Raw genomic sequence first — 17,899 nt, forward strand, 5'->3', positions numbered from 1 at the left:
TGAACCTCCTAGAGGGAATTAAAAGCATTTTAGCATATTTGTTTCTACATTGCCAGCACATTTAAAAGCATTTGGGCCTGTGTTTTCAACGTCTGTAGTCTAAGTTGCTGGGTGAACTGAATCACATTTAATTGCATTTCTGAGAACTGTGTGCCTCCCTTCCATTTCCTTGCATTGCATAAAAGGGGGGGGTGAATTGTACAAGAAAGTGATTACATTGTTTTTGCTGAAATCCTATCAAGTTATTTTCTTTACTGCATTTCATTCCACATTGCATCCATTTGAAACCATAAAAGTCTTGTTGCTATCTTATCCATTTCATGTCAACTCCTTAGTGATTATAAAGAAGTGTGCTAGTGTCAGATTCTCCGTTGTTAATCTTTATCATATCAGATTAAGTGTGCTATTAAATTATTAATTTATTATAAAGCGTGATATAAATATATTGTTTAAATGATCAATTAAACCTTTTAACTTGCAAAACAGAACTACTTCTTGGCTCAGTGGGGTCAGGAGGATTCCAAGAGAGGGGTGTTATATAGGGGTAGTCATCCAGAACGCATGAACTGGACATAAAGATATATCAATAAGGGTTTTCATTCAGTATTCTAGACTAGGCGTTGACTTGGCTGTAGTGCTGAGTTGAATCCTCTTACAGTACACCTTTCTCCAAGGCACTGTGACTATGAGGATGAACAACTGATATATTTCTGTTATTGGCGCGAGCCACAGACTCACTTGTCTTCGGTACTTCTTCTAGCTAGGCTTGGTTTACTCTCCTGCCAAGCACTACCATATATTATCATAGATGTGAAAGTTTCTTCAATATTGCTTTTGGGGTCCCAGACATTCAGTTTGGGGTATTTCTCCCCCTCCTCTGTTTGCCACCACTTCCTCTCCTTCTCAGGGTCCCAGACCCTAGGTTCAGGGTTTTTCTCCCCCTTCTCTGTTTGCCACCACTTCCTCTGCTTCTCACAGTCCCAGAGCCTAGGTTGTTTTTCTCCCCCTCTGCGTACCAGTTTTCCCTGTTTGCGAGGGCATCTGCCTTCCTCCAGCTTCCTTTGTCAGCCACAGGAATCATGGTGCTTGGGGAGGCTTCCTTTGGTCTGCAGCAGCTCTGCAGCACCAACCAACCTTTTGGAAGCCATTGTGCTTTCCAAGCCTCAGTTCTGCCAGTCGCCTACACCTGCCAACCTGTCCTTTCCGCTGTGTCAGGACCAGCTCCGGAGCTCTCGGCTTCTTCCTGAGCATTCCCATCTTCGGCAGACCCAGTGCCTGTCCTCGCAGCTCCTCCAGGGAGGACTGGTCCTCACAAGAATTCCTTCTTTCCTTTTTATTTCACAGCCGAGTTCAGCTAGCCTGGTCTGCTCACTGTGGTTCTGCTGGGTGCTCTTCTGCACTCCGCGCATCTTCTTCATCTCAGTACATTTCTTTAAAATGTCATAACTGTTCTTTTTTGTCTCAGTATTATTTAGGGGAGGACAAAGTTCTGCTTTTCTCATTTACATAGAAGTATGAGAGATTACAGGATTCTGGAGAAGGTAAGAGGGTGAGGGAGTTGGAAAAGTGGTAGAAAAATACTGCGTCTCTCCTAGGGTTTCATCGGCAAAAAACAGCCGGTACTACCGGTGCCAGTAATACCGGCAATCCCCCATGGAATCATTTTTTAGATCATAGTACATAAGCCCACAATGTTTGTGTTACACCTTTCGGATAGCCAGGTGCTCATTGCAGTCTAAGGGCCTCATTACGAGTGTGGCGGTAAGGGGTTAACGGAGCAGGTAAGAATGCCGGTGCTGTTAACCCTTTACCGCCGGATTCCGTGGTCCCTTAGCGGGTCCCGCTAAGAACAGCTGGTTTTACCAGCCGCCCTTAGCGGGAGCCGCTAAGGGACCAGGGAGCTAATAACGGGCCTGTTATTAACGGGCCCATTATTAGCTCCCTCCCCATTCCCATTGAACCCTATGGGGACTCGAATGGGGATGGGTATTTTGAATGGGGACTTACCGGGTCCTCCAAGGTTGGAATGACCCGGTAAGTCCCCATTAAAAGAACCCAGACCTGGACACGAGTTTGGAGGCAGCCATGTCGTTAATAGCACCTGGCTACCTCCAAACTCTCAATGAACCCCTATGTATCCTCTTTCTGTTTGAAATGATTTCTGTTAGTACTAACTATCAAATAACGTTTTTTTCTGCCGTTGTGGTGCCTGATTTACCTCCAGCTTTTGGCTGAAAAGTGCAGAAAAGTGCTGGTAAACTTTCTTACCGGCACTTAATTTCTGGACCAGCAAACCTAGAATCAGCCCCATTGTGCTGCTCTCTATGGTAGTGATAGCAGGGCATTTGAGAAATAAGTGCATTGCAATGATCTACATCTGTGTCCTGTCTAAGTACTCGGTCACAGAAACACACTACTCAGCTACCTATGTGACATTGGACACAAACATAACAACCTACTCTATTCATTTATCGTTTGTCTAGATGCTTGCAAACAAGCATCACTGCTCTGTTTCCATAAACCTGAGGGCATTACACGACTCAATACTCCTTTCAAATATGTGTCCCAAACACATGAACATCAAAATGCTCTGTATTCTCCAGATATCTAGAGGTTCTCAGAGACAAACAACTTGAACTACTCCACACAACATTTCATATCCAGGGGCACTCAGATGCAGGCAGACTGCACTGCCCTATACTACATTACCTTCTATACATTAACTTCTAACTATTTAAAAACATAGGCGCTTTATACTACCCTGGATTGCTACTATCCAGGAGTCCCTATCAAAGTGTCCTCTCAGACACAAGCACATGACACTGTTATGCTTGCTCCATCAAACTTTGAAGCAACCAAATAATCTCAGACAGAACAAGTTTCACTAACGTTTGTTTATTATCCTTCACTAGTTTTCCAAGGGATGGGCACTTAGTGCTGGCCCATACAACTTCCTACATCTGGGCACCCTAAGGAAAATAAAAAATATTTTTGTAATGCTAGCGGCAGGGAGATTGCATGCCAACTATCATCATCTCACCCAGGAAAACCAAAGGACAAATGATACTGCAATTATACCTCAACAACCGACACCATATACCAATAAACAGGTGACTGGGAGACACAACTGACAATCATCTGAAATACACCTCCTCCATATGTCTCAAGAAAAAGCAATACTTCAAGAAAGACAAAAGGACAAGATGGGAAAACAGAACAACAAAAGAATGAAATACAAGATAATTACAAATCCCAAAAATTACAAACAATTTCCCTCTCAACATCAGAACCCGGCAGAACCCCCATCAGTGCCAATCTAATGAGGAATGCCTTTTGCAAAAACAAGGCCTGAGAACTTTTACATCACCCCATACCTTTACACTTATACATTTGTCCAATTGGCAGCACAAGGGCCAACAAGACCAGTGGAACTTTCCACAAAACCAGCCCACCGAATAGAGCACACACCACAACATATCACTCGCCCCCTTGAAAACATGCCTGAAAGGGCGGTGACAAGAAATAAAAAAGCAGGTGAGAATAGCACACGTAACACTCCTTTCATAATAAGATACTGGAAACAACACACGATAGACCACATAGACAACTATGCAGGATAGACTGACCCAACAACAACTTGTTGGAACTTCTCAGCAATGAAACAGATGGCATTTCTGCGAACACTCAAACAAGCAACAATAGCCGAAGTCCGGGACTATAAACGGCAACCAACACCTGCCAATTGGTGTATGGTTGCACTGCGAACCATACACCAATGCACCAATTAAAGAACATACAATACGCTGCAGATTAATCAAAGCGTGCTTAATAGCAAAGCAAAAAACAGACATCCATGGCTTCCTGAACGAAGGTAGCACAGACGCTCTATTCCTCACAGAAACATGGCTAATAGGCAACAACCAAATAATAGCCCATGAAACGCTCCAAATAAGTTTAAATTCTTACAAGAAAATAGAGACGGTAGAAGAGGGGAAGGACTTGTAGTGGGCCACAAAAATCACATCATCCTCTCGTCTCTAAAATCCACAGGCATCAAAGGTTGCAAATCACGTCTTGTCAATTTCAAACTTAACAGCCAAGTACATTTACTTTTCCTACTCATGTAGAGACAACGCACATATAATCCCAACTTGTTGGAGAAACATTTCAGATTCAATAGCCAGTGTAGCAGTGGAATATGAGAACATAATCATATTAGGAGATTTTAACATCTGGTCTGAGGAAGATAGTGAAACAACAGCAAATTCCCCCTCCGCACTCCTGGCAAGCCTTCAAACAAATGGTCCTCGGAGCCACTCATCTGGCTGGACATACACCCGATGTAGTCGTCTGCATAGATGGAGCTACCAGTGTTCACCCATGCCAGTAATTTGGCGTGACTGTCACATGGTCCCTTTTACTATCAACATCCTAACTCGCACACCAGCCAGACACACAATCTTAGCAACCATACCCAAAAGAAATTGGAAAAAACTTAATCTAGAAACTCTAGAAGAACTAATGGAAAACAAAATACCCGATATGCGCTGGCTGATCAAATTAGAACAGATTCTTTTGAAAATAAACCTCAAACATAGATGACAAACAGCCTTGATTCACTTACAACTCTGAAACCATTCAACCCATCACAAAAAAGTAACAGCAAGGTGGCGTATACCTGAATCTAGAAAACTCAAGATAACCAACCAAATTTGGAGAAAGCATGGCGAAAAGACTAAAACCACAGCGACAAAGTCAAATATCAATAACAGATTCATCTATACATAGCAACCATATTAAAAGCCAAGAAATATCACTACACAAAAAGAATTCAAACAGTGGCAAACCCATAAAAGGAAATGTAAAAAAATCATGAATGACATTTAAAAACCCTAGCTCATGTAGCAACCCGCCCATGCCTTCCCAAAAGCTGTACAACAACATCACGGATGACTTCCGAAGCATAATCCACAAAATCCAACAAGCCATTGATGCAACTACCTCAAATACAACGATCAACATACCAAATACTGAAAACTCCATATTACCAACAGAACTTAACCACTTAAGACCAATTTCAGAAGAAAGCTACCACAAACTAGTGAATTAGAGTATTAAGGCTGGATCTCATCAAAGTAATCCCAGCATTCTATTACCAAAAAACAAATGAATCGATTGCTGCAAACAGGAATCATACCAAAGACCTATAAGGCTGCCTTCATTAAACAGCTTCTAAACAATGTTGAAGAAAAGGTAAGCAACCCAACTAACTACAGGACCATATCCAACCTGTCCTACCCTGACAAAAACGTGCAGAGCTACATATACAAAGAAATCCTCGACCATGTGGAATCAAATGGAGTAACGGGCCAATCCAAGGTAGGTTTTAGGTCAATGAAAGGAACAAAATTAGCACTTCTTTCCATATGGGAAGACCTAATATTGAACACTTGACTGCAACAAACCATCAGCTCTTATTCGACTGGAAATATCAGCAGCTTTTGATACCAACAGCCACACCACCTTAATAAAGAGACTAAAAGAATCCAGCAATCACAACTCTGCACTAAAACCGTTAAACTCCTTCCTTTACAAACAGAACCAAAATGGTATCCAGTAATTCTATTGTGAACAAAACAGAGTGGTACATAACAGAGCGAACGATAACACAGAAAAACACTAAAAAGATTACATAAGTATAAAAAGGCTTGAGGGGTAAGGGATTAAAAAGGTGTTGGGGTGGCATTAAAAGGGTGGAAAAATGGGGTTTGGGAGACCCCCCAAATAAACATTTAAAAAAGATTCTGAGGCCGATTCATGGAATAATTAGCGCGGCGCAAGTGGGCAAAAACGTGCGAATCGCAGTGGAATAGCGAAAATCACAGTGCAAGTGCGAAAATCGCACGAAAAGCAGCGCACGTCGATTCATGGAAGGCCGTGCGCGAGAAAACCAGCGGATGTGCGATAAAAAAGTGCGCGGCGCACGTTGGCGCACGTTGGCGCACGTTGGCGCACAGGCCAACAAACAGCGTGCGCCAGGTCACAGCGAAAATTGCACAGGCCACAGCGAAATTCGCACATAGCGCAGCGCACGCAACAAAAGTAGGCGGAACACGGGCGTAACACTCGGAATGGGGAACAACTTGCAAAAACGTGGGCGTCACGGGGGAAGCACAGGGCACAAGTGCGCGGAACGCCCACACGCTCGCCTACAACACGTATTCATGGAATAGATTAGGGCAAAAAAGCGCACGCTCAAACCAGCGCACAGGCACAAACACAACCGCCACAAGAAAGCAGGCGGTAGCGTCTCTGCGGCTGTAAGAAATGTGCGCCAAAAGGTGCGCCAACAAATAGCACCCATATACTGCCATGATGAATGTCCTATACTGTGGCCCTCCAGGACAAATGACGTGCAAAGGGGTACCCACAAACACAGACACGCTGACAAAAAATACGTGTGCGTGTATACCGGGGTGCGCGGGAAGTCTCACACGCGATTTGGCCGGGTACGTGGATTTCAGGGGTGCGCGGGAAGGTCCACACGCGATTCCATCAGGGTAGGTGTATTTCAGGGGTGCGCGGGAAGTCCCACACGTGATTACAGCAGGGTACGTGTATTTCAGGGGTGCGCGGGAACTTCCACACGCAAATAGCCTGGGCGCGTGTATTTCAGGGGTGCGCGGGAAGTTCCACACGCGAATAGCCTGGGCGCGTGTATTTCAGGGGTGCGTGGGAATTTCCACACGCGAATAGCCTGGGCGCGTGTATTTCAGGGGTTCGCGGGAAGTTCCACACGCAAATAGCCTGGGCGCGTGTATTTCAGGGGTGCGCGGGAAGTTCCACACGCGAATAGCCTGGGCGCGTGTATTTCAGGGGTGCGCGGGAATTTCCACACGCGAATAGCCTGGGCGCGTGTATTTCAGGGGTGCACGGGAATTTCCACACGCGAATAGCCTGGGCGCGTGTATTTCAGGGGTGCGCGGGAAGTTCCACACGCGAATAGCCTGGGCGCGTGTATTTCAGGGGTGCGCGGGAATTTCCACACGCGAATAGCCTGGGCGCGTGTATTTCAGGGGTGCGCGGGAAGTTCCACACGCGATTACAGCAGGGTACGTGTATTACAGGGGTGCGCGGGAATTTCCACACGCGAATAGGCTGGGCGCGTGTATTTCAGGGGTTCGCGGGAAGTTCCACACGCGATTACAGCAGGGTACGTGTATTTCAGGGGTGCGCGGGAAGTTCCACACGCGAATAGCCTGGGCGCGTGTATTTCAGGGGTGCGCGGGAATTTCCACACGCGAATAGCCTGGGCGCGTGTATTTCAGGGGTGCGCGGGAATTTCCACACGCGAATAGCCTGGGCGCGTGTATTTCAGGGGTGCGCGGGAAGTTCCACACGCGAATAGCCTGGGCGCGTGTATTTCAGGGGTGCGCGGGAATTTCCACACGCGAATAGCCTGGGCGCGTGTATTTGAGGGGTGCGCGGGAAGTTCCACACGCGATTACAGCAGGGTACGTGTATTACAGGGGTGCGCGGGAATTTCCACACGCGAATAGGCTGGGCGCGTGTATTTCAGGGGTTCGCGGGAAGTTCCACACGCGATTACAGCAGGGAACGTGTATTTCAGGGGTGCGCGGGAATTTCCACACGCGAATAGGCTGGGCGCGTGTATTTCAGGGGTGCGCGGGAAGTTCCACACGCGAATAGCCTGGGCGCGTGTATTTCAGGGGTGCGCGGGAAGTTCCACACGCGAATAGCCTGGGCGCGTGTATTTCAGGGGTGCGCGGGAATTTCCACACGCGAATAGCCTGGGCGTGTGTATTTCAGGGGTGCGCAGGAATTATCACACGCGATTTGGCTTGGTACGTGTATTACAGGGGTGCGTGGGAAGTTACACACGCGATTAGGCTGGGTGGGTCCTCACAGGTGTTCCCTGTACACCCTCCACGGCCCCTGCAGGCAGCCCACAAAACAGGGGACTAGCCTGCACACCTGCTCATGTCCCCTATCACCCCCACCCCCCACCATCCAGGGGCAGCCTCCACCAGGCCCCCACCCATGTCTCCCACCACCCCCACCCCCCACCATCCAGGGTCAGCCTCCACCAGGCCCCCACTCATGTCTCCCACCACCCCCACCCCCCAGCAGTGCAGGGGCAACCTCCACCAGGCCCCCACTCATGTCCCCTATCACCCCCACCCCCCACCATCCAGGGGCACCCTCCACCAGGCCCCCACTCATGTCCCCTATCACCCCCACCCCCCACCATCCAGGGGCAGCCTCCACTAGGCCCCCACCCATGTCTCCCACCACCCCCACCCCCCAGCAGTGCAGGGGCAACCTCCACCAGGCCCCCACTCATGTCCCCTATCACCCCCACCCCCCACCATCCAGGGGCACCCTCCACCAGGCCCCCACTCATGTCCCCTATCACCCCCACCCCCCACCATCCAGGGGCAGCCTCCACCAGGCCCCCACCCATGTCTCCCACCACCCCCACCCCCCAGCAGCGCAGGGTCAGCCTCCACCAGGCCCCCACTCATGTCCCCTATCACCCCCACCACCCACCATCCAGGGGCACCCTCCACCAGGCCCCCACTCATGTCCCCTATCACCCCCACCCCCCACCATCCAGGGGCAGCCTCCACCAGGCCCCCACTCATGTCTCCCACCACCCCCACCCCCCAGCAGTGCAGGGTCAGCCTCCACCAGGCCCCCACTCATGTCTCCCACCACCCCCACCCCCCACCATCCAGGGGCAGCCTCCACCAGGCCCCCACTCATGTCTCCCACCACCCCCACCCCCAGCAGTGCAGGGTCAGCCTCCACCAGGCCCCCACTCATGTCTCCCACCACCCTCACCCCCCACCATCCAGGGGCAGCCTCCACCAGGCCCCCACCCATGTCTCCCACCACCCCCACCCCCCACCATCCAGGGGCAACCTCCACCAGGCCCCCACTCATGTCTCCCACCACCCCCACCCCCCACCATCCAGGGGCAGCCTCCACCAGGCCCCCACCCATGTCTCCCACCACCCCCACCCCCCACCATCCAGGGTCAGCCTCCACCAGGCCCCCACTCATGTCTCCCACCACCCCCATCCCCCAGCAGTGCAGGGGCAACCTCCACCAGGCCCCCACTCATGTCCCCTATCACCCCCACCCCCCACCATCCAGGGGCACCCTCCACCAGGCCCCCACTCATGTCCCCTATCACCCCCACCCCCCACCATCCAGGGGCAGCCTCCACCAGGCCCCCACCCATGTCTCCCACCACCCCCACCCCCCACCATCCAGGGTCAGCCTCCACCAGGCCCCCACTCATGTCTCCCACCACCCCCACCCCCCAGCAGTGCAGGGGCAACCTCCACCAGGCCCCCACTCACGTCCCCTATCACCCCCACCCCCCACCATCCAGGGGCACCCTCCACCAGGCCCCCACTCATGTCCCCTATCACCCCCACCCCCACCATCCAGGGGCAGCCTCCACCAGGCCCCCACCCATGTCTCCCACCACCCCCACCCCCCAGCAGTGCAGGGGCAACCTCCACCAGGCCCCAACTCATGTCCCCTATCACCCCCACCCCCCACCATCCAGGGGCACCCTCCACCAGGCCCCCACTCATGTCCCCTATCACCCCCACCCCCCACCATCCAGGGGCAGCCTCCACCAGGCCCCCAACCATGTCTCCCACCACCCCCACCCCCCAGCAGTGCAGGGGCAACCTCCACCAGGCCCCCACTCATGTCCCCTATCACCCCCACCCCCCACCATCCAGGGGCACCCTCCACCAGGCCCCCACTCATGTCCCCTATCACCCCCACCCCCCACCATCCAGGGGCAGCCTCCACCAGGCCCCCACTCATGTCTCCCACCACCCCCACCCCCCAGCAGTGCAGGGTCAGCCTCCACCAGGCCCCCACTCATGTCTACCACCACCCCCACCCCCCACCATCCAGGGGCAGCCTCCACCAGGCCCCCACTCATGTCTCCCACCACCCCCACCCCCCAGCAGTGCAGGGGCAACCTCCACCAGGCACCCACACATGTCCCCCTGGCCCCAGGTCCTGACGATACACAATCATGGCAGTAATGGGCAGCATACCCAGCACAAACACCCAGGCAAGGATAGCATCCACCCACATAGTGAATGCAATTACATGATACAACCCCAATGGCAACAATGTAAATGGACACATGCCCGACACACACACATACACAATGGGTGCAAGTGAATGTCAAAACACATATCATGACATGTATGAAACCAATGAGAAAATAACACAAGTGAAAGTAAAAATAAAAAATGTATTATAGATAAAAAATAAGTAAACAAATCAAACATACAACTATGTGGATAAGCAAAGTAATGGTCCATGTCCGAGAACAAAAGTCATAATCAAAAAAACAAAGGAATAAAAAAAAATTGTCGTCCAAAGCAATATCATGTAGTATGAAAAAATATGAAAAACCATTTCCTCATGGTGAACACAATAAGAAATGAAAAAGAAGTATCTACAAAAAGCAAACTATATACAGGAATGTTCCAGGGTCCATGAGCCCAACACCATAAATGAAACCTATTACTACCTAATCTAAAAAATATATACAAAAAAGTGGCCATTGTCCGAGCGGTCCAAAATAATAAAACAAAATAAAGGAAACCTAACACTAACTAACTAAATAACTATATACAAAGGCAGCGGGCAAGTCCTGCGGCTCACTTGGTGATGTTGCTGTCCAGGGCATCATCGAACTCCATGTCGATGTCCTGGAGGCGGGACTCTGTCCTGGCCCCGAGGTCTCGCAGGGATAACCCCATGTTCAGCTCAAACTCCCTGCGAGCTTCCTCGAGGCACTCAGCCCGCCTCAATGCCCGACGCATGGAGAACTCCGCCCTGACCATGGCGAGCCGCTCCTCTTCCGCCCGCTGCCGCTCCGCACCTATCCGCTGGACCAACTCCTCCCACACGGAAGACACCACCATCCCAGGGTTGCCCTGCCCTCCGGCCGATGGCTGCCCCTCTGATCTTGATGGCCCCGAGCCATTATGCCTCCCACATCGAGCCCGCTGCTGCCTCCGACGCCACTGCCTCTGCCAGCACGACGGCATCCAGGCTGATGGAAACCACCGACGCGTCGTGCACGTGCCCTGCCTGATGATGCTGTCACATCTTCCATCTGCTGGGGTCCAGTTGCAGTGTTGTCCACCCCTGCTGGACCTCCGACTCCCAATTGTGGCAGGGATGGGATCCCCACCGAGCTGGCTGCATTGGTCGGGGCAGGTCCACAGGGGGCCCTGGTGGCATCTGGCCCGGAAGACGGCAAGGAGAACGACTGGTGGATAGCCTGCACAGAGGAGGAGAGGGCCGCCACATTGGCCAACACATGCAGGAAACCCCCGAACATGGCCGATCCCAATTGGGTCACGTCGGCACGGTGCACTTCGTGATGACGTGCGTGCTCCTCCCGGGAAGCACGCACGGCATCACGAATCACAGCCGTGCGCATCGCGACCCCAATCAGGACCTTCTCCACACGGCCAGGGGTTCCCACGTCCGCAGGTGGAGGGGAGTCAGGTGACATGGACATCCCCACTACCTGCGGACGGGCCTGGGACGGGGCATCCCTGCTGGTGCATGGTGGTGCACTCACAGGGTCAGGGACAGCGACATGCACAGGCCCCTCCACGGTGACCTGTGTTGCCTCCTGCCCCTGGCCCTGGACTGCACCACTTGCACCAGCAGGGATGCCCCCACCAGGCCCCATGTGTGCCCCAGTGGCGGCCTCCTCCTCCTCTGTGCAAACCACCAACCTGGATGGCTCCTCACCGTCTCCCGCCGTAGCAGGCCCCTGTGGGGGCTCACCCACCCCTTCCGCTGCAGCCGTGGGTGCATCCCCGCCGCCTTGCTCCACAGCGCCGTCTCCACCCTCTTATTCACTAGCCGCTGCGTAGAGGGAGACAAAGAACACAAGCATCAGGGTACTGCACAATGGTCCCCTAGACAGGAAGCAATAGCAGATGAGCACCACTGTCAAAGTACACTTCCATCATGTCCCTCCACAACACATGGGTCAGTCCAGGCAAAACACACACAGTAACAGGCATGCTGCATGCCATGGATATTTCCATGCATGTCCAATGGACTCTTGAAACATTCAATGATATGCAACTCACATGCATCATGGCTCATGCATATCACATGCACACACTTCACCTCAGTCACATCCATCTGGCCCCAAACACACCAAACACAGCGAAAACAAGGGTAAGTTGGCTGCTTCACTGAATCTGTGCATTGTCACACACATGTGTCATGCATCCATGGCATGCACAAGTCACAGACACACAGGTCAGGCACACAGACATGGCTACCATATATGTACCTGGCATCAGCACCCATCCCTCACCCCCACCCATGTCCAGGTACAGAGACTGGCATGCTCTCATGTTCAAAATCTGCATAGGGCTCCCCATGCCGCATTTGGACACATGCAACAACCACGTGGGTCACACATCACTGGTCGCACATGCATTACCATGATGTCCCTGCACACATACATGCATACATGGCCTATGGCACACATACAGGCAAGTATCATAGAACCAGCACACCGCAACATGCCCTGTCTCACACAGTAATGCTTGGACACTTACCGCTCAACTCCAGACGGGCCTCCCTCTCAAGGATCTGGGCGTGGAGCGCTGGGCGTACGCGTTCCAGGACCCTCTTCTGGATGGAACTCATGTGGCCCCGGCCCCCCTCCACGAGGCGCCGGGCCTTCACAAGGGTCCTGGACCTCAAGTCCTCCCAGCGCTTCTTGATCTTCTGGATGTTGCGGGTTGCCACCCCCTCCGCGTTGATGGCAACCACACAGTCGGCCCAGATCCTCTCCCGTCCTTCCTTGCTGGCGCGGGACGATCCAAAGAGGGCATCATACTGCCCCAGGACATGCTCCACCAGGACACCAACTTCGGTGGCAGTGAAGCTGGTGCCCCTCTGCCCCTCTGGCCTGGGGTTGCCACTGGTGCCAGATGTGGAAGTGCCCGACATGGCAACCCCAGAGGCAGGTGTGGGTGGGCAACTGGGTCCTGGGGCTGGGCTGTGGAGCGATGTAATCCCAGTTGGGAGTCTTCAGTTCCAGCAGGGGTGGGCACAGCAACTGGACCCCTGCAGATGGCTGATGTGCAGGCACCAAATGGCAGGGCACGGTGGCAGCAGGCAGGCAGGCAGGCAGGCAGCAGCAGATGGCACGTGGGAGGCTGCTCGGGGCACTGGGGGGCAGTAACTCGGCCTTCTGGGCAGGAGCGTGGTCTTCCGTGTGTTTTCGGGTGGCCAGCTTGATACGGAGTGATTTGGCACGTGAAAATCCTGCACGTCAGCGTGAAATCCGAGGAAAGGCCCTTAGCGCGTAAGCGCGTCAGCACGCATACGCGATTCTATTGGACCAGAGTCCCTCAGCGCGTAAGCGCGTCTATGACGTGACCCGCACGGGTGTTCCCCACTCAGCACGTGATGACGGAGCACACGTGAAAATACTGCACGTCCGAGTGTCATCGCGTGTCATTGGACAAAAGTGCGCTTACACGCGATTGGCCTATGTACGTGTATTTCAGGGGTGCGCGGGCACTTACACACGCAAGTACGTCAGCGCACCTGTATCCCGTGGTGCGTGGGAATTTCCACACGCTATTGGACTGGGAACTAGATTCCAGGGGTGCGCGGGTCACACGCTCGCCTAGTACACGCGCAAAGCATTCATTTGCGCACTTATCAAATGACAAGACAGATGCCAGGATGAACATACCGTTCCTAGCAGCAGTGGCAGTGGGCTACCAAAGGAGGAGGAGGAGGAGAGTCAGGGCCAGAATATTCACACCCAGAACCAGCCTGTTCGGGATGCCTGATGACCAGGTGTATGGAAGGTACAGGTTTCCACCACACATAATACTGGACCTGGTGAGTGAGTGGGAGGATGACCTCACATCACCCACCCTGTGCTCCCAAGCACTCAGCCCCCTGGAGAAGGTCCTCAATGTACTGCACTTCTTAGCCACTGGATCATTTCAGCGGACAAGTGCCATAGTGGGTGGGGTGTCACAGGCCACCCAGTCACGCTGCCTACACCAGGTCTTGGACATCATCACTGCACGCCCATCAGTCCGCAGGCACATATACCTGCCCAAAACACCTGCAGAAAGGCATGCTGCGGCCCAGGATTTTTACGGTGTGGCACGATTCCCCAAAGTGCTAGGTGCCATCGACTGCACCCATGTGGCTCTACGTCCCCCCAGGGCATCTGAGCACATCTATAGGAACCGCAAGCACAGGCATTCCATCAACGTGCAGGTAGTATGTAATGCCAAGGGAATCATCACCTCAGTATATGCCAACTATCCCGGGTCCACCCACGACAGCTTCATTTACCGAATGTCCACCCTATGCCGGGACATAGATGCTGGGCGGCATGGCGATACATGGCTGCTTGGTGAGTATGTATGCCACTGCACATGCATGCATGTTGGATACTGAGCAAGGTCACAACCCCACCAATGATACCAATCACCACCTCCACAGGGGACAGTGCCTACCCTCTCAGCCCCCACATGATGACGCCAATTCGGAACCCCACCACGCCACCCCAGGTAAGATATAACACAGCCCACATTACAACCCGGGGCATAGTGGAGCGCACATTCAGAGTGCTAAAGTCACGCTTTCGCTCCCTTGACCGTTCTGGCGGGCAGCTGTTATACGCTCCCCCAGTAGAGTGCAGGATCATAGTGGCAGCATGTGTCCTGCACAACGTTGCAACACGCCGGGGCCTGCCCGTGGACATGGTGGTGGCCCCACATCCCCAACCACATGCACAGCCGCTGCGCATGGGAGGGGAAAGGGCACGGGGGGAGGCATCCCGTACACAGCTAGTGGCTAATTACTTCACATAGTATTCACTCCCCTGTGGAGTGCACACTGGCCTGGCACATTCCATCTGACAGTCAATGATGACTCAACCTGACACTGATCCTGAATGTCTGGAGATTCAACCGTGAAAAGCATATCAGCCTGAGATTGTTCACCTGGAAGTGTTACAATGTGTGCATCCCTACCCACACACAACACCAATGCAGTATTGTGAAGAAACACATTCAAGCAGCCAAAATTAATACCCACTTGCTAAATGCAACAAGAGGACAGTGCCATGTCACCCAACCCATCCCCAGCACCGCCACACAACACACTGTGCCATGTCATGCTATGTGCAGGTAAACAAAGTAATCCCCACAACATGACAAGTGTTGCAATGTACAGTGTCCCCAATTGAAACTTCCTACACCTGAAATGCTCACTGTAATGCAGGACCAACAACAAACTTGAGCAGGTACTACCATTAACATGACTTCAGTAATGTGATAAATCAGTTGTCTCACCACCTGGATATGCCTGCACTCCCACCACTTCCAACTGAACAGTGTTGGTGCCATGTAGAGTTGTAGGTGCACTGCTGCCAACAAGGACCCCATCTCCAGACTAGAGGGCCTTGTGTAGACATGAGGAAGGGACCTGCAAATTGGGAGGCAGACACAGATGATGAGTTACACATCAATGCAACATGCAGTGTACAACACAACAGCAATATGCACTAGGAATGTATACACAGTATTGACTAGACTACCCACACATGTAGTGGGAGTCCAATGTCACCATGTACTTCAATGTCACTTGGGCACACCCTTTGCAAGCCCATGGAAACGGGAAGCAGGAGGGGTGTGTGTGACTCAAACCCAGGCATCTGAACCTAATACATGACAAGCCTGCATGTGCCCAGCCACAATGCAGTGTATGCCCACAGGAACCACGGAAGCCAACAAATTGTCCCCAAAAAATTGGGAAAAATATAAAAAAAATAAATAAATAAATAAAAAAAAATCAAAAATGGCCATTAAAGGGCCCGGGGGGTTGGGGAGGCCACCCAGGAGGTCCGAGGTCAGGGTGCACACCAGAAACCACCTGTGTGGATCCTGGGAAAAAAAACACCTCCATGGGCTCATGGCCCACACGGCTACCCTATTGTGGGAGTATCACTGCTGTCGCTATTATCACCCTGTGCAGCTGCATCCGGAGGTGGTTGCACTATGGGAAGCAGCCCACGCAAGGCCCTACTCTGTTCCTCCATGGCTGCAAGCATGCGGGTGTGGTAGGTCTGGTTCTGGAGGATGAGGGTGCGGAGGTCCCCATGCAACAACTCACGGGATGCCCGGACCTCCGCCCTCGTTGCTTGCATCTCAGCTGAGAGCGTACGGGTGAGACGCTCCAGCTGCTGTTCTGTCCTTTGGTGTGTTGAAGCCTCAAGCTCAACTAGAGTCGTCCTGAGTTGATGTAGCTCCTGCCTCAGGGCTTCCCTGTGGCCCTGGGACTCTATGGAGATGGCCTCCTGCAGAGTCGCCAGTGCCGCCCGCCTGTCCCTGTTGGACGCCAACATGTCCTCCCTGTGTGACTGGCAGATGGAGTCGGTTGCCTGCTCTAGTCGCTCCATCAGCCTTTCAGGGGGGACAATGGAAGTGGCCACCCTATCCATGGCCTGAGCCATAATCTCGGATGATGCTGCCTGTTGGGTAGCCATACCGTAAATGGATTGCTCCCATGCGGTATTGCCAGGTGGCGTACGGCCACCACGTCGGCGGGCACCACACCTGTCTGGGGCAAGGCGGACTGCGCCTTGCTGTGCCGGCACTGCCTGAGGCTGCAGGACTGCATTCCCCCTCTGATCTGCTGGCCCAGGAACAGGATCAGATGTCGCGGAGTGTGACCCTGCATCCGTAACCACCAAAGGCCTAGCTGCCAACACTGACATCCCCATTGAGGGTTCTGACCCTGGTGCAGGTGGGTGGGACAGAACAGATTCCCTCCCTGGAACACTCACCTGCGACGGCACGTAGGTCTCATCATCCGAGTTAACAGCTGAGTACAGCTCGGGGGAGGTGCAGCCAGAGACACCCCTTGAGAGCACAACCTGTAGCACTTGTGGATTTTCACCCACCAGCACACCACGTCCCGCGCTGGTGGTTGGTCGGCCCTCGGACCCCTCCTGGCTCTGCACCATCTCCACAACCCCAGCAGTATCAGGTGCGTCTTCCCCTGCAATGACATAATGACAAAGAAATGGAAACCCGCATTAGCACCATGGCACACAATGAGGGCTGAGAAGCAAGAGAACCAGTACTTGATTGACACATGTCCCACATGACTAAGACCCTCCCATGCATGCACCGTCACTGCGTATGAAGGGCAAGCAAATGGCACACACTCATTACACAAAGATGGAAGATGAACACATTTTCTGCATGCTGCCTGGCAGTGGCATCACACATTGCCCTGTGATTGCCAGGTGACACACACATGCCATCACAGAGATGGCATGTGCCATTGCTATTGAGTGTAGATGGAGAGGAGGGCAGCACTTATTCATTCTGTCCAGTTCCCACATGCAATAGCTTTTCTAATTGAAACAGGTCTGCTTTATCACCTGGAGCTGCCAGTCCAATATGGTCCAATTGCACAGGGACATGTGTGAACATAAGATATCCAGGTAACAAAGTCACTCCACTTTACCATGGCCATGCCAGACATGTGACTAGAGGACTGAGGAATGCCTAGTATAAGTGGTGGAATGCATACAATCTGTCTGATTGAACATAGGAAAATAAGCAACAATGTTGTGGCAAGGTGACACTTCAAGGGCAACTGGGGTGCTGTTGGGCTAGATGTCTACTGTTGGCAGAAGGGATACTGCAATGGCCAATTGCAGTTGTGCAGGATGTATTGCATGAAGCACATGGCTGACACATTCGACTCAGGCGCACACACTCTCACCTGGCACACCAACAGATGC

Source organism: Ambystoma mexicanum, chromosome 2q (assembly GCF_040938575.1).
Source record: "Ambystoma mexicanum isolate Mex_15411 chromosome 2q, UKY_AmexF1_1, whole genome shotgun sequence".
Taxonomy (NCBI): Eukaryota; Metazoa; Chordata; class Amphibia; order Caudata; family Ambystomatidae; genus Ambystoma; species Ambystoma mexicanum.